This window comes from Procambarus clarkii, chromosome 60, assembly GCF_040958095.1.
Source record: "Procambarus clarkii isolate CNS0578487 chromosome 60, FALCON_Pclarkii_2.0, whole genome shotgun sequence".
NCBI classification, from domain to species: Eukaryota; Metazoa; Arthropoda; class Malacostraca; order Decapoda; family Cambaridae; genus Procambarus; species Procambarus clarkii.
Window position 1 is genome coordinate 13,928,218 of NC_091209.1, and position 25,000 is coordinate 13,953,217.

General features: G+C 44.9%; 1 long non-coding RNA gene across 1 annotated transcript in view; it reads right to left on the minus strand.

Annotated features, from left to right (window-relative positions):
• Nucleotides 1-25,000, minus strand: part of LOC138353878 (uncharacterized) — a 63,630-nt gene continuing 38,630 nt past the window's right edge. Inside the window, exons 3-4 of the long non-coding RNA XR_011223295.1 lie at nt 16,895-17,236; nt 1-39 (exon numbers count right to left, since the gene is read on the minus strand). This is a non-coding gene — a long non-coding RNA (uncharacterized lncRNA). The remainder of the gene's footprint in view (nt 40-16,894; nt 17,237-25,000) is intronic.

The following is a 25,000-nucleotide window of genomic DNA, read 5'->3' on the forward strand; positions in this document are numbered from 1 at the left end:
GCAAGGACCTCCATCGCGGAGGTGGACGAGGTCTGCACGCTGAGGAGGAGGTACACAGGCTCTCTTAGTTCCAGTCCCCTCCTTCACCCTACGGTACACCTACGGTACACCTGCGGTACACCGGCGGTACACCGGCGGTACACTCGAGTGGGCTACACCTTTTATAGCTACACTATAGGGTACACATGGATGAGGGTTGCCTTCTGGCATAGTGTAGGGTACTACGGTACAACTACGGTACATCTACGGTACAAGGGTACACACCTTTAACGACTGTATCTATCAGTAACAGTGCCTTAAGGAGCGTTCTCATGGAAAAATGCGATAATGAAAACTGGTTCGAATTCAATCAAACTTTTTTGACTAGTTGTGTATAAAATTTGGTTCATCTGGCCCAAGTCTCAGCATCGTAGCATAAATAAGAAGGGAAAAAAATATTGAATTGTGTCAAAAATTTTCCAAAATGGTCAAAAACGATTATCAAACACAAGTGTCAACTCAAATCATGTCTATGACTCTCAGCTATCACAATAGCATATATTGAAAAAATTATAATTAGTTTTATTAAAGAAAAAGTTAAAAAATGATTTTCTTGTTCAATTTTATTTTTTTTATTTGTTTATCGGACGATTTGCATGAAATTTATACACCAGACTGCACGTAAGCCTATCTGTAAGGGTGCCAATTTTGGAGGAAATTGGTTGATGTCAACCTCAGCCACAGATGGCAGCACCTTAGAATTAATTTTTTCTTAATTATTTTCAAGTAACATAAATGTTCTTATAACTCTATCATTTGTTATTCAATTTACATGAAACTTACACCTTATATGTAAAGTTTATGTCTCTAAAATCTGGGGCCAGCGTTTTTCCCTAAGTTCATTTATTGATTTTATAATAGCAATAAACATGATATATTTGCATAATTTTTGGGGGGAACTTTGACTATTTGCATTAGGAAAACTAAAGATGTTTTGCAAAATCCCTTTCTACAGATCCTTTATTATATGTTAATGTGTCAGAAAAGTGTCATAGAAATGATTTAATTTGAAACTTGTGGTTGTTATAAGGACTTGAAAATGTGTAAAATTCGTCGAAATAAAAATTAATTAAATCTCCCTTTCTATTTAGGCTGCAGTACTGAAACTTGGATCAGTTGCAGCCTTTTTTTTACATATAAAACGTCAATAAATTTTGATTGCACTAGAACAACTTTTATTAAATCCATGAGTTGCTCACTTAACGGTACACGTCTGTTGCTCCCGCGGTACACTTATGGTACTCCTGTGGTACACAAGGCGTTTACTTGTGCTACACCTGTGGTACATCTGTGGTACATCTACGGTACTCTTGTGGTATATCTACAGTACTCCAGCGGTACCCTTATGGTACACTAGTAGAACACAAGTCGCACACGTGTGGTACACCCACGACACACCTGTGGTACACCAGTACACCAACGGTACACCCACGATACACCTATGGTACACTAGTACACCTGGGGTACACCAGTACACCTGGGGTACACCAGTACACCTGGGGTACGCCAGTACACCTGGGGTACACCAGTACACCTGGGGTACACCGACGGTACACCTATGGTGTACACCCACCATATAAACACCTGTCACGGCTAAACCTACAGAGGCTACACAGGTGTCACGGTGTCACCTGTAAGGTCACGCACACCTGGCTATATACATGTCACTAGCGCCAGGAATCATCATGTCCTTACGCTACCAATTACGAAACCTCTGCATCTTCCCTCGATAATACAGGCCCATTTGTTTCACATTTATTAGACAATTTATTGAGTTTCGAAGCCTCTTGTAGACTCCCGTCCTCGGTCTCAGACCCCCAAAAGATGCATTCATGCTGTTTGCTCCAAAAAAACTATTTTCTCACACACAAATGCATATTTTTATTATATTAGTATACTATGCATGTCTAGGCATAGGTTCGAATCGTGGTTGTTAACGAAGCACTGCTCGAGAAAGGTTCGAACGGAGGTTGTTAACGAAGCACTGCTCGTGAAAGGTTCGAACGGAGGTCGTTAGCGAAGCACTGCTTGAGAAAGGTTCGAACGGAGGTCGTTAACGAAGCACTGCTCGTGAAAGGTTCGAACGGAGGTCGTTAGCGAAGCACTGCTCATGAAAAATTCGAACAGAGGTCGTTAGCGAAGCACTACTCGAGAAAGGTTCGAACAGAGGTTGTTAGCGAAACTTTGCTCATGAAAGGTTCGAAGGTCATCAGTTAGAGAGACGTGTACTCATGAACACAGACCAAAAGGGACTCCATACACCAGCCCAAATCCCTGTTAATGAATAATCAAACACTCTACACAAATACAAATAACAGCCAACCTAACCTAACCTCTGCTTAAATGTGCACAATGTGCTACAATATAAAATTAACTTTTATTTAAGAAAATGCTTCGAAGCTTCGTAGTTCGTCAACTGTGTCATATACGTAAACAAAGCCGCCACGATTGAGGAAAGATGGAAAGGTTTCGTACATAAGGGCTTGCATAAATGTTTAATGAATACTGGCACGGAACTTGGAATCACTATGAGAAGAACCAGGGGAGACATAGTCCTAACGTAGAAAATACTGATCCAGATGAGTTACAGGGATATAACGCTTAAGGAATGAATATTGTGGGAGTGAACACTTGGGGAATGAACACCTGGGGATGAACACTTGGGGAATGAACACTTGGGGAATGAACTGCAGAACAGGTGAAATAAGTCATGGACAAATTACGAGAAAAATTATAACAAATACTCTAGTAAAAAAGAGGTGGGGCCCGAGAGCTATACCCCATGCCGGTATGGCTCTATAATATAGCACAGATTGACATCCAAACTCCAGTGTTCGGAGCCCATGAACTAAAACTCAACCGTAACGACCTAACTTAAGCACTATCAGGTAGGCACCTGATCGTCATTCTTACACCTGTTTATGTATACCTGACTACACCTACACCTGCTAGTCTATACCTGGCTACACCTACACCTGCTAGTCTATACCTGGCTACACCTACACCTGCTAGTCTATACCTGGCTACACCTACACCTGCTAGTCTATACCTGGCTACACCTACACTTGCTAGTCTATACCTGGCTACACATGCACACCTGTATACTTACAAAGAAAATCAGAAGGAGTCATGAGCAGGATTCGAACCTATGTTCTGGGTACTCCTAAGCTAAAGTCTTAGACCACTACGCCACTGAAGCCTAATGAGACTTTCACACATGTCCCCCATAGACTCAGACTTGCGGTCAAGGAATTCTACCTTCTAGGCTTCAGTGGACGCCCCACAGACCCTAGAGGATTCAGTCGAATCACAGGTTACAATGCTTTTGACCATGTGGTGGCGAAGTGGTCTAGGGCGGGTGCTTGGGAGTACCCTGAACATAGGTTCGAACCCTGATCATGACTACTACTGTGTTTTTCACACTTCTTCCTATTTATACCTGAGGGTGATTATGGTGTCATTATACTTGAGGGTGGCTACGGTGTCATTATACCTGAGGGTGGCTACGGTGTCATTATACCTGAGGGGGACTATGGTGTCATTATACCTGAGGGGGACTATGGTGTCATTATACCTGAGGGTGACTATGGTGTCATTATACCTGAGGGTGAATATGGTGACATTATACCTGAGGGTGACAATGGTGTCATTATACCTAAGGGTGACTATGGTGTCATTATACCTGAGGGTGACTATGGTGTCATTATACCTGAGGGTGACTATGGTGTCATTATACCTGAGGGTGACTATGGTGTCATTATACCTGAGGGTGACTATGGTGTCATTATACCTGAGGGTGACTATGGTGTCATTATACCTGAGGGGGACTATGGTGTCATTATACCTGAGGGTGAATATGGTGACATTATACCTGAGGGTGACTATGGTGTCATTATACCTGAGGGTGACTATGGTGTCATTATACCTGAGGGTGACTATGGTGTCATTATACATAAGGGTGACTATGGTGTCATTATACCTGAGGGTGACTATGGTGTCATTATACCTGAGGAAGACTATGGTGTCATTATACCTGAGGGTGACTATGGTGTCATTATACCTGAGGGTGACTATGGTGTCATTATACCTGAGGAAGACTATGGTGTCATTATACCTGAGGGTGACTATGGTGTCATTATACCTGAGGGTGACTAAGGTGTAATTATATCTGAGGGAGACTATGGTGTCATTTTACCTAAGGGTGACTATAAGGTTTCATTATACCTGAGGGTGATTATGGTGTCATTATACCTGAGGGTATAACTACCTGAGGGTAGTTATGGTGTCATTATACCTGATTGTAGTTATTGTGTCATTATACCTGAGGGTGGTTATTGTGTCATTATACCTGAGGGTAGTTATGGTGTCATTATACCTGAGGGTAGTTATGGTGTCATTATACCTGAGGGTGATTATGGTGTCATTATACCTGATGGTGATTATGGTGTCATTATACCTGAGGGTAGTTATGGTGTCATTATACCTGAGGATGACTATGGTGTCATTATACCTGAGGATGACTATGGTGTCATTATACCTGAGGGTGACTATGGTGTCATTATACCTGAGGGTGACGATGGTGTCATTATACCTGAGGGTGATTATGGTGTCATTATACCTGAGGGTAGTTATAGTGTCATTATACCTGAGGGTAGTTATGGTGTCATTATACCTGAGGGTGACTATGGTGTCATTATACCTGAGGGTGACTATGGTGTCATTATACCTGAGGGGGGACTATGTGTCATTATACCTGAGGGTGACTATGGTGTCATTATACCTGAAAGGGGACTATGGTGTCATTATATCTGAGGGGTAGTTATGGTGTCATTATACCTGAGAGTAGTTATGGTGTCATTATACCTGAGGGTAGTTATGGTGTCATTATACCTGAGGGGTAGTTATGGTGTCATTATATCTGAGGGGTAGTTATGGTGTCATTATACCTGAGGGGTAGTTATGGTGTCATTATACCTGAGGGGTAGTTATGGTGTCATTATATCTGAGGGTAGTTATGGTGTCATTATACCTGAGGGGTAGTTATGGTGTCATTATACCTGAGGGTAGTTATGGTGTCATTATATCTGAGGGGTAGTTATGGTGTCATTATACCTGAGGGTAGTTATGGTGTCATTATACCTGAGGGGTAGTTATGGTGTCATTATACCTGAGGGGTAGTTATGGTGTCATTATACCTGAGGGGTAGTTATGGTGTCATTATACCTGAGGGTAGTTATGGTGTCATTATACCTGAGGGGTAGTTATGGTGTCATTATACCTGAGGGTAGTTATGGTGTCATTATACCTGAGGGGTAGTTATGGTGTCATTATACCTGAGGGGTAGTTATGGTGTCATTATACCTGAGGGGTAGTTATGGTGTCATTATACCTGAGGGGTAGTTATGGTGTCATTATACCTGAGGGGTAGTTATGGTGTCATTATACCTGAGGGGTAGTTATGGTGTCATTATACCTGAGGGTAGTTATGGTGTCATTATACCTGAGGGGTAGTTATGGTGTCATTATACCTGGGGGTAGTTATGGTGTCATTATACCTGAGGGGTAGTTATGGTGTCATTATACCTGAGGGTAGTTATGGTGTCATTATACCTGAGGGTAGTTATGGTGTCATTATACCTGAGGGGTAGTTATGGTGTCATTATACCTGAGGGTAGTTATGGTGTCATTATACCTGAGGGTAGTTATGGTGTCATTATACCTGAGGGGTAGTTATGGTGTCATTATACCTGAGGGTAGTTATGGTGTCATTATACCTGAGGGTAGTTATGGTGTCATTATACCTGAGGGGTAGTTATGGTGTCATTATACCTGAGGGTAGTTATGGTGTCATTATACCTGAGGGTAGTTATGGTGTCATTATACCTGAGGGTAGTTATGGTGTCATTATACCTGAGGGTAGTTATGGTGTCATTATACCTGAGGGTAGTTATGGTGTCATTATACCTGAGGGTAGTTATGGTGTCATTATACCTGAGGGTAGTTATGGTGTCATTATACCTGAGGGTAGTTATGGTGTCATTATACCTGAGGGTAGTTATGGTGTCATTATACCTGAGGGTAGTTATGGTGTCATTATACCTGAGGGTAGTTATGGTGTCATTATACCTGAGGGTAGTTATGGTGTCATTATACCTGAGGGTAGTTATGGTGTCATTATACCTGAGGGTAGTTATGGTGTCATTATACCTGAGGGTAGTTATGGTGTCATTATACCTGAGGGTAGTTATGGTGTCATTATACCTGAGGGTAGTTATGGTGTCATTATACCTGAGGGTAGTTATGGTGTCATTATACCTGAGGGTAGTTATGGTGTCATTATACCTGAGGGTAGTTATGGTGTCATTATACCTGAGGGTAGTTATGGTGTCATTATACCTGAGGGTAGTTATGGTGTCATTATACCTGAGGGTAGTTATGGTGTCATTATACCTGAGGGTAGTTATGGTGTCATTATACCTGAGGGTAGTTATGGTGTCATTATACCTGAGGGTAGTTATGGTGTCATTATACCTGAGGGGTAGTTATGGTGTCATTATACCTGAGGGTAGTTATGGTGTCATTATACCTGAGGGTAGTTATGGTGTCATTATACCTGAGGGGTAGTTATGGTGTCATTATACCTGAGGGTAGTTATGGTGTCATTATACCTGAGGGTAGTTATGGTGTCATTATACCTGAGGGTAGTTATGGTGTCATTATACCTGAGGGTAGTTATGGTGTCATTATACCTGAGGGTAGTTATGGTGTCATTATACCTGAGGGTAGTTATGGTGTCATTATACCTGAGGGTAGTTATGGTGTCATTATACCTGAGGGTAGTTATGGTGTCATTATACCTAAGGGTAGTTATGGTGTCATTATACCTGAGGGTAGTTATGGTGTCATTATACCTGAGGGGTAGTTATGGTGTCATTATACCTGAGGGTAGTTATGGTGTCATTATACCTGAGGGTAGTTATGGTGTCATTATACCTGAGGGTAGTTATGGTGTCATTATACCTGAGGGTAGTTATGGTGTCATTATACCTGAGGGTAGTTATGGTGTCATTATACCTGAGGGTAGTTATGGTGTCATTATATAAACAAAAGGTGAAAGACTCCATATAATGGTTCAATATAAAAATAAAATATTAAAAATTTTATATGTCCAGTCACAATATTTTTTCTTGGATAAACTTCCACCACCACCACACTCCAGCAGTCATCCACACCACCACCACCACACTCCAGCAGTCATCCACACCACCACCACCACACTCCAGCAGTCATCCACACCACCACCACCACACTCCAGCAGTCATCCACACCACCACCACCACACTCCAGCAGTCATCCACACCACCACCACCACACTCCAGCAGTCATCCACACCACCACCACACTCCAGCAGTCATCCACACCACCACCACCACACTCCAGCAGTCATCCACACCACCACCACCACACTCCAGCAGTCATCCACACCACCACCACACTCCAGCAGTCATCCACACCACCACCACCACACTCCAGCAGTCATCCACACCACCACCACCACACTCCAGCAGTCATCCACACCACCACCACACACTCCAGCAGTCATCCACACCACCACCACACTCCAGCAGTCATCCACACCACCACCACCACACTCCAGCAGTCATCCACACCACCACCACACTCCAGCAGTCATCCACACCACCACCACCACACTCCAGCAGTCATCCACACCACCACCACACTCCAGCAGTCATCCACACCACCACCACACTCCAGCAGTCATCCACACCACCACCACCACACTCCAGCAGTCATCCACACCACCACCACACTCCACCAGTCATGTATGGGGACTGTATACACAATACACTTGCACTTAGTCTGTTAAACTCTTGGTACCATGTACTTGTACCATAGCTATGTCTGGCTCTCCTCCTCTCACACACATGTCATTGTTAACAAAGTTCGCTGTGCTCAATTGTTCAGTTGTTTTCTTTGTTTCCATCCTGTCATGTATTCCCTGCCTCCCACTATAGCCTTCTTGATCACGGTCATCACCCACTTTACGCCTCCTGGGGAACTTTTGCATTCAAACTCGTGCTATAAGACGGCGCCTGCACAGTGATAATGTCTTGTTTTACTGTCTGGAATATCCACACACACACACACACACACACACACACACACACCACACACCCACACACACACACACACACACACACACACGTGGAGGTAGCAAGGCCTCCGTGCTATGGTGAGTAGGTGAGCTCCTAGGATGCCCAGAAGTGCTTGACCAGCACCTCAGAGCACCTCAGTAGAGGAACACAAAGGTGAGGACACACCCCAGAAGCAAAGCTATCTCTCTCTCGTGCAGGAAAGCAACACACTATCTTCGGTGCGTGGAGGTAAGCGTAGATATTTTAAGCAGGAGAATATCAGCTTGAGGCTTTCTGCAAGTGAGGGAAAGTCTCTCACTTGTTGTCTCTCTCTCTCTCAGGTCGAACCCTGGTGAGTGAGGTCCTCAGTAGCACGGTCGGACCCCAGCCACACCCAGCACTTCTCTCTATGGGTCCACCTCCGCCATCACAGCCACCTAGCGTGTTCACACACACGCGCACACACGCACACCTCAGTCATACACGCACACACACACAATGCACCTTACATAGACACACCCACATACACGCCATAACTCACTCGGTCACACACACACACGCCAGAGGACGGAGCAGGTGTTCCAGTAACAACTGCTTGCTCCTAGGACGAGTAAGCGAGACAGTACCCGAGTAACCCCTTCAAGTACCGGACCTAGATGACCCCCACAGCCACATGCGAGGAACACAATGACACACCGGGTACTGAGGGCTAGCCAAAGTGGACCAGGAACACCTAGGTGACCGTGTGATGCCTGGCTCCTTCAGACTCTTAACTGAGCACAATACAAGAGGAAGAGGGACCAGGGAGCATTTGACTCTCACATTATAAGCTCCAGGAGCTGCTACAGCAGCATGCGCAGGCCAGGAGCAGCTACAGCAGCATGCGCAGGCCAGGAGCAGCTACAGCAGCAGGCCAGGAGCAGCTACAGCAGCAGGCCAGGAGCAGCTACAGCAGCAGGCCAGTAGCTGCTACTGACCAATCAGGATAAAGTGAGGACCACGGGATATGTTATATATCCTAATTAACACGAAACTGTGTATTACTCCAACTCAAATGTTGTTACTACACTAACCATTGATGTTACAGGGAGAGAGAGAGCCCTTAGGCAAGAGTACTGGGGTCAGATATACTGGGGTCACGTATACTGGGGTCACGTATACTGGGGGTCACGTATACTAGGGTCAGGAATGGGGGTCACAGCGTTCTGTATTCCAGTAGGTTCATGTTCTCATTATTTTCTGCCTTCTTCAATTAAGCTAATTGGCGCTTGTTTAAGAAATCACTAATTGCTCCGACAACCTCTGCAATCAGTCAGTTCCATGCTCGGGGAATTTGCTAGGTCAGGATGATGAGTCCCCGTGATCGGCCAGGATGATGAGTTCCCGTGATCGGCCAGGATGATATGAGTCCCCGTGATCGGCCAGGATGATGATTTAGTATGAGATTCACTGGGATGAGTTACTTTGATGGCTTAATATGATGAGTTAGTAGTGTGGTGAGTTTTGATACGTCATTGGTATGAATTGTGTGATGAGTTACCGTGATGGATCTCTGGGGTGAGTTGCAGTGATAACACTATCATCCCCACTACACCACCACCACTTGAGTTAACTACGTTCCTATAACTATCGTCACCAATAAATACACCATAACCACTACCACCACCACTAGCTACACCTACACTGTCATCATCACTACTAAATACACCACCACCATCACCACCACCACTACCACCATCACCACTAACACATAAGTACATAAACCACCACACCTGTACTGTTTTGTACACGTAATGTAAAATGACTTCTTCAAAACCCAATAAATCTTAGCACAAAAGACAATAATTCAATGACTCCTCTCTCTCTCTCTCTCTCTCTCTCTCTCTCTCTCTCTCTCTCTCTCTCTCTCTCTCTCTCTCTCTCTCTCTCTCTCTCTCTCTCTCTCTCTCTCTCTCTCTCACTAATGTCCTCCTTCAAGGCTGAACACCTTAACGAGGACGTCCTCCTCGCAAGAACTGCCCTAGACCCATAGACCATTTGGAAACGCTTTTAATATATAAACGTAAACATTCACAAAGTGAAGACAGCCGTGGGAGCGCGGCGCTGAACCAATAAGCTCTCTGGAGTCTCCTTTACCTCGACAAACACAACGGAATTTATGCTGCCTGCGGCAAGCTCGCGGGCTATGTGGTTCCTTGCTGGGGCTGTTTAGTCTGGGGTCTGTGTGTGGGTGGGGGAGGGCGCCCCCCGTACACATTATGGGGGGCTTGGGCTGGGGAGGGGGGCTCCGTCACACTCACCATCCCCGTCACACTCACCATCCCGTCTCACTCACCATCCCGTCACACTCATCACCCCGTTACACACATCATCTTTCGTAACCATGTACACCCAGCGTTGTACACACAAGTTCAACAGTGGCAATGTGTACATATACACGTACATATCATGTGCATTTATCCCTGGGTGTACACTCAGCCACCATATATCCTTGAACACAAACATACATACGTTCGTAAATGCATATATATATATATATATATATATATATATATATATATATATATATATATATATATATATATATATATATATATATATATATATATATATATATATATATATATCTATATGTCGTACCTAGTAGCCAGAACGCACTTCTCAGCCTACTATGCAAGGCTCGATTTGCCTAATAAGCCAAGTTTTCAAGAATTAATATATTTTCTCAAATTTTTTTCTTATGAAATGATAAAGCTACCCATTTCATTATGTATGAGGTCAATTTTTTTTATTGGATTTAAAATTAACGTAGATATATGGTCGAACCTAACCAACCCTACCTAACCTAACCTAACCAATCTTTATAGGTTAGGTTAGGTTATGTAGCCGAAAAAGTTAGGTTAGGTTAGGTAGGTTAGGTAGTCGAAAAACAATTAATTCATGAAAACTTGGCTTATTAGGCAAATCGGGCCTTGCATAGTAGGCTGAGAAGTGCGTTCTGGCTACTAGGTACGACATATATATATATATATATATATATATAATAATATATATATATATATATATATATATATATATATATATATATATATATTATATATATCACCACCACTGGCAGAATACTCTCTCGTGCTCTTCCTGCGAGACCTAGTCTCGTACTACCTTGAGTGGTGGTAGATCTACGCGAAGCGGCATACAGTATTTTCAAGCACCATTTTATTTCGTGTTCTCTAATGTAACGTTAAATACTCTGTTTGATTGTTTTATTTTGATTGTTTTGCACCCTGTAAGTAAGTCAAGTTTTTAAGGCATTATTTTCAGTCTTGTTATTTGTCTAATTTAATTTTTCTTATTAAAGCATTTAAATTTTTCCATTATGATAATCCTGCAATTATTACACCGTGAAGAAGTCAACATAGCAGTTTTATTTTAATTTGTTTTTACTATTTTTTGTTAATATGTTCGTAGCATTACATCTGCTCTTAGTGATTTTACCGTAACAATATATATAATAACCTACATATATACTGCCACACACATACGAAAATATATATACAAAGAAATTAACATACAAGCACATGCAATAGTTCACACACCAACAACCACAACACACACACCAACAACCACAACACACACACCAACAACCACAACACACACACCAACAACCACAACACACACACCAACAACCACAACACACACACCAACAACCACAACACACACACCAACAACCACAACACACACACCAACAACCACAACACACACACCAACCAACCACAACACACACCAACAACCACAACACACACACCAACAACCACAACAAACACACCAACAACTACAACACACACCAACAACCACAACACACACACCAACAACCACAACACACACACCAACAACCACAACACACACACCAACAACCACAACAACACACCAACAACTACAACACACACCAACAACCACAACACACACACCAACAACCACAACAAACACACACCAACAACCACAACACACACCAACAACCACAACAAACACACACCAACAACCACAACACACACCAACAACCACAACACACACACCAACAACCACAACAAACACACACCAACAAACACACACCAACAACCACAACACACACCAACAACCACAACACACACACCAACAACCACAACAAACACACACCAACAACCACAACAAACACACCAACAACCACAACACACACACACCAACAACCACAACACACACACCAACAACCACAACAAACACACCAACAACCACAACAAACACACACCAACAACCACAACACACACCAACAACCACAACAAACACACCAACAACCACAACAAACACACCAACAACCACAACACACACACTAACAACCACAACACACACACTAACAACCACAACAAACACACCAACAACCACAACACACACACCAACAACCACAACAAACACACTAACAACCACAACAAACACACCAACAACCACAACACACACACTAACAACCACAACAAACACACCAACAACCACAACAAACACACACCAACAACCACAACAAACACACACCAACAACCACAACAAACACACACCAACAACCATAACAAACACACACACCAACAACCACAACAAACACACACCAACAACCACAACAAACACACACCAACAACCATAACAAACACACACACCAACAACCACAACAAACACACACCAACAACCACAACAAACACACCAACAACTACAACACACACACACACACACCAACAACCACAACAAACAAACACACCAACAACCACAACAAACACACACACCAACAACCACAACAAACACACCAACAACTACAACACACACACCAACAACCACAACAACCACAACACACACCAACAACCACAACAAACACACACCAACAACCACAACACACACACTAACAACCACAACACACACACCAACAACCACAACAACCACAACACACACACTAACAACCACAACACACACACACAACAACCACAACAACCACAACACACACACACAACAACCACAACAAACACACCAACAACCACAACAAACACACACCAACAACCACAACAAACACACACCAACAACCACAACACACACTAACAACCACAACACACACACCAACAACCACAACAAACACACCAACAACCACAACAAACACACACCAACAACCACAACAAACACACACCAACCACAACAAACACACACCAACAACCACAACAAACACACACCAACAACCACAACACACACTAACAACCACAACACACACACCAACAACCACAACACACACACCAACAACCACAACACACACACCAACAACCACAACAAACACACCAACAACCACAACACACACACCAACAACCACAACAAACACACAACAACCACAACAAACACACCAACAACCACAACACACACACCAACAACCACAACACACCAACAACCACAACAAACACACACCAACAACCACAACAAACACACACCAACAACCACAACAAACACACACCAACAACCACAACAAACACACACCAACAACCACAACAAACACACACCAACAACCACAACAAACACACACCAACAACCACAACAAACACACACCAACAACCACAACAAACACACACCAACAACCACAACAAACACACACCAACAACCACAACAAACACACACCAACAACCACAACAAACACACACCAACAACCACAACAAACACACACCAACAACCACAACAAACACAAACAACCACAACAAACACACACCAACAACCACAACAAACACACACCAACAACCACAACAAACACACCAACAACCACAACAAACACACCAACAACCACAACACACACACCAACAACCACAACACACACACCAACAACCACAACACACACACCAACAACCACAACACACACACCAACAACCACAACACACACACCAACAACCACAACACACACACCAACAACCACAACACACACACCAACAACCACAACACACACACCAACAACCACAACAAACACACCAACAACTACAACACACACCAACAACCACAACACACACACCAACAACCACAACACACACACCAACAACCACAACCACACACCAACAACCACAACAAACACACCAACAACTACAACACACACCAACAACCACAACACACACACCAACAACCACAACAAACACACACCAACAACCACAACACACACCAACAACCACAACAAACACACCCAACAACCACAACACACACCAACAACCACAACACACACACCAACAACCACAACAAACACACACCAACAAACACACACCAACAACCACAACACACACCAACAACCACACACACACACCAACAACCACAACAAACACACACCAACAACCACAACAAACACACCAACAACCACACACACACACCAACAACCACAACACACACACCAACAACCACAACAAACACACCAACAACCACAACAAACACACACCAACAACCACAACACACACCAACAACCACAACAAACACACCAACAACCACAACAAACACACCAACAACCACAACACACACACTAACAACCACAACACACACACTAACAACCACAACAAACACACCAACAACCACAACACACACACCAACAACCACAACAAACACACTAACAACCACAACAAACACACCAACAACCACAACACACACACTAACAACCACAACAAACACACCAACAACCACAACAAACACACACCAACAACCACAACAAACACACACCAACCACAACAAACACACACCAACAACCATAACAAACACACACACCAACAACCACAACAAACACACACCAACAACCACAACAAACACACACCAACAACCACAACAAACACACACACCAACAACCACAACAAACACACACCAACAACCACAACAAACACACCAACAACTACAACACACACACACACACCAACAACCACAACAAACAAACACACCAACAACCACAACAAACACACACACCAACAACCACAACAAACACACCAACAACTACAACACACACACCAACAACCACAACAACACAACACACACCAACAACCACAACAAACACACACCAACAACCACAACACACACACTAACAACCACAACACACACACCAACAACCACAACAACCACAACACACACACTAACAACCACAACACACACACCAACAACCACAACAACCACAACACACACACCAACAACCACAACAAACACACCAACAACCACAACAAACACACACCAACAACCACAACAAACACACACAACAACCACAACACACACTAACAACCACAACACACAAACCAACAACCACAACAAACACACCAACAACCACAACAAACACACACCAACAACCACAACAAACACACACCAACCACAACAAACACACACCAACAACCACAACAAACACACACCAACAACCACAACACACACTAACAACCACAACACACACACCAACAACCACAACACACACACCAACAACCACAACACACACACCAACAACCACAACAAACACACCAACAACCACAACACACACACCAACAACCACAACAAACACACAACAACCACAACAAACACACCAACAACCACAACACACACACCAACAACCACAACAAACACACCAACAACCACAACAAACACACACCAACAACCACAACAAACACACACCAACAACCACAACAAACACACACCAACAACCACAACAAACACACACCAACAACCACAACAAACACACACCAACAACCACAACAAACACACACCAACAACCACAACAAACACACACCAACAACCACAACAAACACACACCAACAACCACAACAAACACACACCAACAACCACAACAAACACACACCAACAACCACAACAAACACACACCAACAACCACAACAAACACACACCAACAACCACAACAAACACACCAACAACCACAACAAACACACACCAACAACCACAACAAACACACCCCAACCACAACAAACACACCAACAACCACAACAAACACACAACCACACACAAACACACCAACAACCACAACAAACACACCAACAACCACAACAAACACACCAACAACCACAACACACACACCAACAACCACAAACACACCAACAACCACAACACACACACCAACATCAACAACAAACACACCAACATGAACAACAAACACACCAACAACCACAACAAACACACCAACAACCACAACAAACACACCAACAACCACAACAAACACACCAACAACCACAACACACACACCAACAACCACAACAAACACACCAACAACCACAACAAACACACCAACAACCACAACAAACACACCAACAACCACAACAAACACACCAACAACCACAACACACACACCAACAACCACAACACACACACCAACAACCACAACACACACACCAACAACCACAACAAACACACCAACAACCACAACACACACACCAACAACCACAACAAACACAACAACCACAACAAACACACCAACAACCACAACAACTACAACAAACACACACCCCAACAACCACAATAAACACACACACACCAACAACCACAACACACACACCAACAACCACAACACACAAACACACCAACAACCACAACATACACACACACCAACAACCACAACAAACACACACCAACAACCACAACAACCACAACAAACAGACCCCAACAACCACAACAAACACACAACAAACAGACACCAACACACTCACCTTCTCTTGAGGTAATTAACATTGCTGGAGAACGAGGCTTTAAAGCTTGAGAAGGAAATTTTGGCGGTTTCTGGTGGAGTGCACTCACAGATGGCTCCGAGTATGTTGGCGGGGGGAGGGGCCTGGTCCTTCAGCGGGACAGGTAGACAGCGACCTCAGACAACACCACAGGGACCCCCTGGTGTCCCTGTTGGCTCAGCAGACCTGTTCTGTGGTCAGCAGCTTGAGCAGAGAAGCAGATGTTGTTATGGTGGTGGTGGTTGTGGGTGAGTGGATGTTTGTGGTTGAGATTGGTTGACCCGTTGCTTCGGTTGGTAGGCTAGGGGGCTACACCACTACACCCTGCAAGGAACAACAGCACTGAGTTACACTGGGTCATGCTAAACTTGCTTCACCTCAAATGGTTTCTGGTGCTGTCTGTACACCAAGCTTTGCTTCTCTACTTGGCTACTACGGTACATTCACACACACACCACACCACACACACACACACACACACACACAACACCACACACACACACACACACACACACACACACACACACACACACGCACACACGCACGCACACACAGATACAGTACCGCACATGAGACTGCTATTCAAACTTGAGAGGCAGGCAGGAGTAAGCGGAAAGGCCCTAGCATGGGTAAGGAACTACCTAACAGGAAGGAGCCAAAGAGTTACGGTAAAGGGTGAGAAGTCGGACTGGCGAACAGTAACGAGTGGAGTACCTCAAGGATCGGTGCTGGGACCAATTCTATTTCTAATATACGTTAATGACATGTTTACAGGAGTAGAATCCTACATGTTGATGTTCGCGGATGACGCAAAGTTAATGAGAAGAGTTGTGACAGATGAGGATTGTAGGATCCTCCAAGAAGACTTTAACAGGTTGCAGATATGGCCAGAGAAATGGCTACTGGATTTCAACACGAGCAAATGTAACGTTATGGAAATGGGACTAGGAGATAGGAGACCAAAGGGACAGTACACAATGAAGGGGAACAGCCTACCTGTGACGACGCGCGAAAGAGACCTGGGTGTGGACGTAACACCTAATCTATCTCCTGAAGCACATATAAATAGGATAACGACAGCAGCGTACTCCACACTGGCAAAAGTTAGAACATCATTCAGAAACCTAAAGTAAGGAGGCATTTAGGGCGCTGTGCACTGACAGGAAGTTGTGCACTGACAGGAAGTTGTGCACTGACAGGAAGTAGCTAGAGAGAAGACAGTTGAGGTGATGATAGATCAAGCCAAACTGAGATGCTAAGAGGCACAAGAGAAATTCACACCAACATTAAAGACCAAAAACAGTAGGTAATATAAAGGTCCAATAGTGCCAAAAAGCCCCCCAAAAAGCAGGAGAGGGAGAGGAAGAAATACTGAAGTCAAAGGACAGAAGTAAACAGAAACAGGCGCGACAGAGCCAGGCACGAATACAGAAGAACAGTATCAGGCAGAACTATAATATTATATATATATATATATATATATATATATATATATATAATATAGTCATATATGACTATATATAATATAGTCATATAAGAAGGAACATAACAGTGGACGATCAAGTGCCGAAAAGTCTCCTCAGTCAAGTCTGAGTTTCCTCAGCTCCTCAGGGGAGCTGAGAAGACTCCCTCACAGGGAGAGCCTAAGGCTGACTCACCACGCTGAGGAAAGATGAATCATGAGGAAGGGGGGGGAGGTGGGGGATGATAGCTTGCAAGATATAAAGGGAAATTGACGAGACGACAAAGAGGCAATGTTTAAAATGAGAAACGACAGGACCAGAGGAGCCTGACCTCTGGGGTGAGCCACAGGAGTGTGAGGAGCCAGACCTCTGGGGTGAGCCACAGGGGTATGAGGAGCCAGACCTCTGGGGTGAAACCACAGGGGTGTGAGGAGCCAGTCCTCTGGGTGAGCCACAGGGGTGTGAGGAGCCAGACCTCTGGGGTGAACCACAGGGGTATGAGGAGCCAGACCTCTGGGGTGAACCACAGGGGTGTGAGGAGCCAGACCTCTGGGGTGAGCCACAGGGGTGTGAGGAGCCAGACCTCTGGGGTGAACCACAGGGGTGTGAGGAGCCAGACCTCTGGGGTGAACCACAGGGGTGTAAGGAGCCAGACCTCTGGGGTGAACCACAGGGGTGTAAGGAGCCAATAACGTACACGACTCTAAGCGGAATCAACAAATTGTCCGAAAAACCGACGTATAAAATGGGTGATAGTGAAACGACACGACATTGACGGGAACTGGAAACACCAATTAATTATAGAGTCGTTAGGAAGTTTTCTCATAGTGTAAGAGTTTTAAATAAATGGAGCCGGGTAACTGGGGATCTCTGTCGAGTATCAGCAATTCTCACCCTTAAAAGCAGATACGATAATTTACTTAGATGATGAGAGTCGCTCCATTAACCAATATATATAGCTCGGAAGATGGGTCTTAGGAGCTGAAGCTTGACCTTGAAATTATATATGAGGAAAATGTGATTACAGACACACACACACACACACACACACACACACACACACACACACACACACACACACACACACACACACACACACACACACTACAGTAAAACATGCAAGAGGCAGCTATTGTGGGCTCATATGACAAGCAAATCCCACACAGTCAACCAGAAAGTCAATATTTGTTCACTTTTAATACATGTGAGAGAGAGAGAGAGAGAGAGAGAGAGAGAGAGAGAGAGAGAGAGAGAGAGAGAGAGAGAGAGAGAGAGAGAGAGAGAGAGAGAGGTGTGATTGCAACAGGATGCTTCAAGCAACGATAGCGTGAAAATCCAATTATGACCATGATTCATATTCAATGATCCTTGGAGCTAAAGGCAGGGGACTGTTCTACATCTCTCTCTAACTACAGCATTGAATTCTTTTCTTCACGTGTTTCAGTTTTCCATCAAATAATTATCACACCATGCGTGTCAGGCTCCGGGCCAGGTTCTGGCGGGAAACTCCATCAGTTTGGTGTCTGGAACTGCTTGCTCTTGCTGGAACTTGCTGGAACTTGCTGGAAGGTTGTAAGAAGGCTTCAGAGCCTGCCTAGGGCCTACCTAGGCCTCTGGTGCCTACAAGAGCAGGTACCTCTGGCGCCTACAAGAGTAACCTTCTAATGTATCTGGAAGACTTCAGAGCCCGGCTGGAATCCTCTAGTGCCAACTCGGGTAAATCCTTTAATGTTTTCTGGGAGGCTTTAGAGCCTGCCTGGAATCTTCTGATACTGGAACAATAATATTGTGTGAAATGATCCCCTCTTTGCTTTTGGAAACTGTAATGTCTTCTGGAGCCCGCTGGTAGCATCTGGAACACTCTGGTGTCTGCTGGAACACTCTGGTGTCTGCTGGAACACTCTGGTGTCTGCTGGAACACTCTGGTGTCTCCTGGAACACTCTCGTGTCTTCTGGAACACTCTCGTGTCTTCTAGAACACTCTGGTGTCTTCTAGAACACTCTGGTGTCTTCTGGAACACTCTGGTGTCTTCTGGAACACTCTCGTGTCTTCCGGAACATTCTGGTGTTTTCTGGAACACTCTCGTGTCTTCTAGAACACTCTGGTGTCTTCTAGAACACTCTGGTGTCTTCTGGAACACTCTCGTGTCTTCCGGAACACTCTGGTGTTTTCTGGAAACACTCTCGTGTCTTCTAGAACACTCTGGTGTCTTCTGGAACACTCTCGTGTCTTCTGGAACACTCTCGTGTCTTCCGGAACACTCTCGTGTCTTCTAGAACACTCTGGTGTCTTCTAGAACACTCTGGTGTCTTCTGGAACACTCTGGTGTCTTCTGGAATACCCTGGTGTCTTCTGGAACACTCTGGTGTCTTCTGGAACCCTCATTAATGTCTTTTGAAACCCATTAATGTCTTCTGAGACCGTCTTGTGGCTAGTGAATAATTCAAGAGTCTATCGGACATCTCTAGGGCCGGGTTGAAGAACCCTCCAGTCTCTTAGAGAAATCCATTACAACACGTTTTCCAGAACAGGTTCCTGGGTCAGTGTTTGTAGTGTCTCTCTCTCTCACACACACACACACACACACACACACACACACACACACACACACACACACACACACACACACATTAAGAGAGGGTTGTTTAACCAAAGCATCGTAGCTGCCTAATTCTCTGCACCAAAATATGCAATTAGCGAAGATTGAATCTTTTCTGCGGTATAAATTACCCAGCGGGAAGCTTATAGGGCATTATAGTGGTGTGTGTTCGGCTTCCTCCACCTCTGCTATACTGGGGCTCCACCTCCCTCCACCTCTGCTATACTGGGGGCTCCACCTCTGCTATACCGGGGCTCCACCTTCCTCCACCAGTACTATACTGGGGCTCCACCTTCCTCCACCAGTACTATACTGGGGGCTCCACCTTCCTCCACCAGTACTATACTGGGGCTCCACCTTCCTCCACCAGTACTATACTGGGGCTCCACCTTCCTCCACCAGTACTATACTGGGGCTCCACCTTCCTCCACCAGTACTATACTGGGGGCTCCACCTTCCTCCACCAGTACTATACTGGGGGCTCCACCTTCCTCCACCACTGCTATACTGGGGGCTCCACCTTCCTCCACCAGTACTATACTGGGGCTCCACCTTCCTTCACCAGTACTATACTGGGGCTCCACCTTCCTTCACCAGTACTATACTGGGGCTCCACCTTCCTCCACCAGTACTATACTGGGGCTCCACCTTCCTCCACCAGTACTATACTGGGGCTCCACCTTCCTCCACCAGTACTATACTGGGGCTCCACCTTCCTTCACCAGTACTATACTGGGGCTCCACCTTCCTCCACCAGTACTATACTGGGGCTCCACCTTCCTTCACCAGTACTATACTGGGGCTCCACCTTCCTCCACCAGTACTATACTGGGGGCTCCACCTTCCTTCACCAGTACTATACTGGGGCTCCACCTTCCTCCACCAGTACTATACTGGGGCTCCACCTTCCTCCACCAGTACTATACTGGGGGCTCCACCTTCCTCCACCAGTACTATACTGGGGCTCCACCTTCCTTCACCAGTACTATACTGGGGCTCCACCTTCCTCCACCAGTACTATACTGGGGGCTCCACCTTCCTCCACCAGTACTATACTGGGGCTCCACCTTCCTTCACCAGTACTATACTGGGGCTCCACCTTCCTCCACCAGTACTATACTGGGGGCTCCACCTTCCTCCACCAGTACTATACTGGGGCTCCACCTTCCTTCACCAGTACTATACTGGGGCTCCACCTTCCTCCACCAGTACTATACTGGGGCTCCACCTTCCTTCACCAGTACTATACTGGGGCTCCACCTTCCTCCACCAGTACTATACTGGGGGCTCCACCTTCCTTCACCAGTACTATACTGGGGCTCCACCTTCCTCCACCAGTACTATACTGGGGCTCCACCTTCCTCCACCACTGCTATACTGGGGGCTCCACCTTCCTCCACCACTGCTATACTGGGGCTCCACCTTCCTCCACCACTGCTATACTGGGGGCTCCACCTTCACTCACCTAGTTGTGCTTGCGGGGGTTGAGCTCTGGCTCTTTGGTCCCGCCTCTCAACCGTCAATCAACTGGTGAACTGAGCCTACTGGGCTCTATCATATCTACACTTGAAACTGTGTATGTCTCACAATATCCTACTCATTGTATTATACAATAATTTTAAACGATATATGCAAAAAAAATTACATACAATTGCAAATTTTGTATTTGAACTTATTTAGGTAATAAGAAATCCAATGGAGGATAGGAATAATCTGGAGGATCCAAAGTTGCCCAAAAACCTCTGTATTCTCGATTTTTTTACTCCGTAAAAAATGCCACTGTTTGCCTAACCCTGAACGTACAAGCCCAAGCAACCCACTTAACCCATCGAGGCCGACGTATCGAAAACGTTAATTCTAGAGTGGTTTAAATATGTACTAATACGTCAGTTTTTCAACGGATTGGCGGACTCCGATAATAAAGTGACGCATTAGGACTAGAAGGGAAGATTTAGAGCCCAATCTGTCGGTCTTTACCAATGGAAAATAGCCCTAATCTCCCGCTCTTGTATTTTCCTCTCGTATACATCATTGTATTCTGTTCATACAGCTGTGTATACATTTGTGTATTCATGTTTTGGTATTTCACTTAACCTTTGTTTGTTGATATGTTTGTCTTCAACCCTTTCCTTCCCGCCAAACACACACCCAAACTACGACGTTGGTACAACGTTCGAACAAGTTTTAACGCCTCCTAACCAGTTATAACAACCAATATAGCAAGTTGTAACAACGTTCTAATACGTCATAAACACGTTAAGCCAAGATGTAACAACTTTATTACAAATTGTAACAAGCGGAAAATACAGACAGTTTCGGTTTGTGTTTCCAAGGTTCTCCATATCCCCCCTCCCCCTATAACACCCCGCCCCCCCTCCCTATAACACCCCCCCCTCCCTATAACACCCCCCCCTCCCCTATAACACTCCTGTCTACACCAGTGTGTCTGACAGTCCTGTCTACACCAGTTGACGGTGCTAGAGAGACAGAGACACATAAACACACTGGCCGTGAGACAGGGAGGGGGGGGGTGGAGGGGGGGACTTTGATATAGGTTAAAGGGCTCCTGCGGCTATATAATCGGCTATAGCTGTCTGTCTCCCGCCACCACACACACACAAGCGCCCCCGTGTCACACATCAACGGAGCGCTGATGTAGGCTCGCTCTTATGTTTATTGTAGTGCTGGGGAGAGAGGGAGGGAGAGGGGGGGGATGGAGAGAGTGAGAGAAGGAGAGGGACGAGTGAGGGGGGTATAGGGAGGGAGGGTGGGCTGGCAGGGGTTCTAGACCGTGGGTAGGAGGGAGGGCTAGCGAGTGGGTGGGTAGGAGGGTGGGCTAGCGAGTGGGTGGGCTAGGAAATTAAAACTTCAGTATGATAACATTATCCCTCGAGGCTTGGCATGTTATCATTACTCTCTATCTTCAGGGCTTATCTCTGGGCTGCTAGGGGGAGGGAGAGAGAGAGAGAGAGAGAGAGAGAGAGAGAGAGAGAGAGAGAGAGAGAGAGAGAGAGAGAGAGAGAGACAGAGGGGTGGAGAGAGATAGAGAGAGAGAGAGAGAGCGTGATATTGGTGGTCTTACTGTTATGTACAAGGCCAACATCCTCCTCAAAGTTCTGTACCTGGCCCAACTCCGGGGACGTCCAGTAGATGCCACCCGTAGCACTAGGATCTCAACCTTCAACAGTCTCATGCTGGAAGAGCCATTCTCAAGACCATTACTCCATCAGCGATCATTCACTCCTAGACTGACTCGCATCTGGAACTTGTTGGCCCAACAGGTTGCTACACTGGAGATCAGGTCAAGTGATCACATGAAGGCTCTGGCACACAGTTGGCTACAGGCTCATGCATCCTCTTCCTTATATGATTGTCACCTAATGTTGGTAATGAATAAAGGCTATTCCTACTGATGCATATAACAGCCTCGTGAAACATATGGGCATCAAGGAGTAGGTTTCAACTGAACTGAAGTAGGATAACAGCTCTTGCTTGCAGTTTCACCAGGTACGTCATTTAATAGCCCCTATTAACCCTGGTTTTAGTTAAAACAAATACGAGAGATAAGGAGAGAGAGATAAGATACAGTGACGAATAGTGTCTTATTCCTGCTGTTGTTATTATTATTATTATTATAATTTATTCTTGCTAAGTTGTTTTAGCAAGAATATATATATATATATATATTAATCATTATTAATAACTAATCCTTGAGCCTAGACACAAGTACTTTGCTTCCATGAGTGCCTCATCCACAGGACTCAAGTGCCTCTGAAACGTAAACACTAACTGCCATTAAAACGACCACACGAAAGTTGATGACACGCACTCCAAACATATCAACATTAACATCAAACACACTCCAAACATATCAACATTAACATCAAACACACTCCAAACATATCAACATTAACACCAAACACACTCCAAACATATCAACATTAACACCAAACACACTCCAAACATATCAACATTAACACCAAACACACTCCAAACATATCAACATTAACACCAAACACACTCCA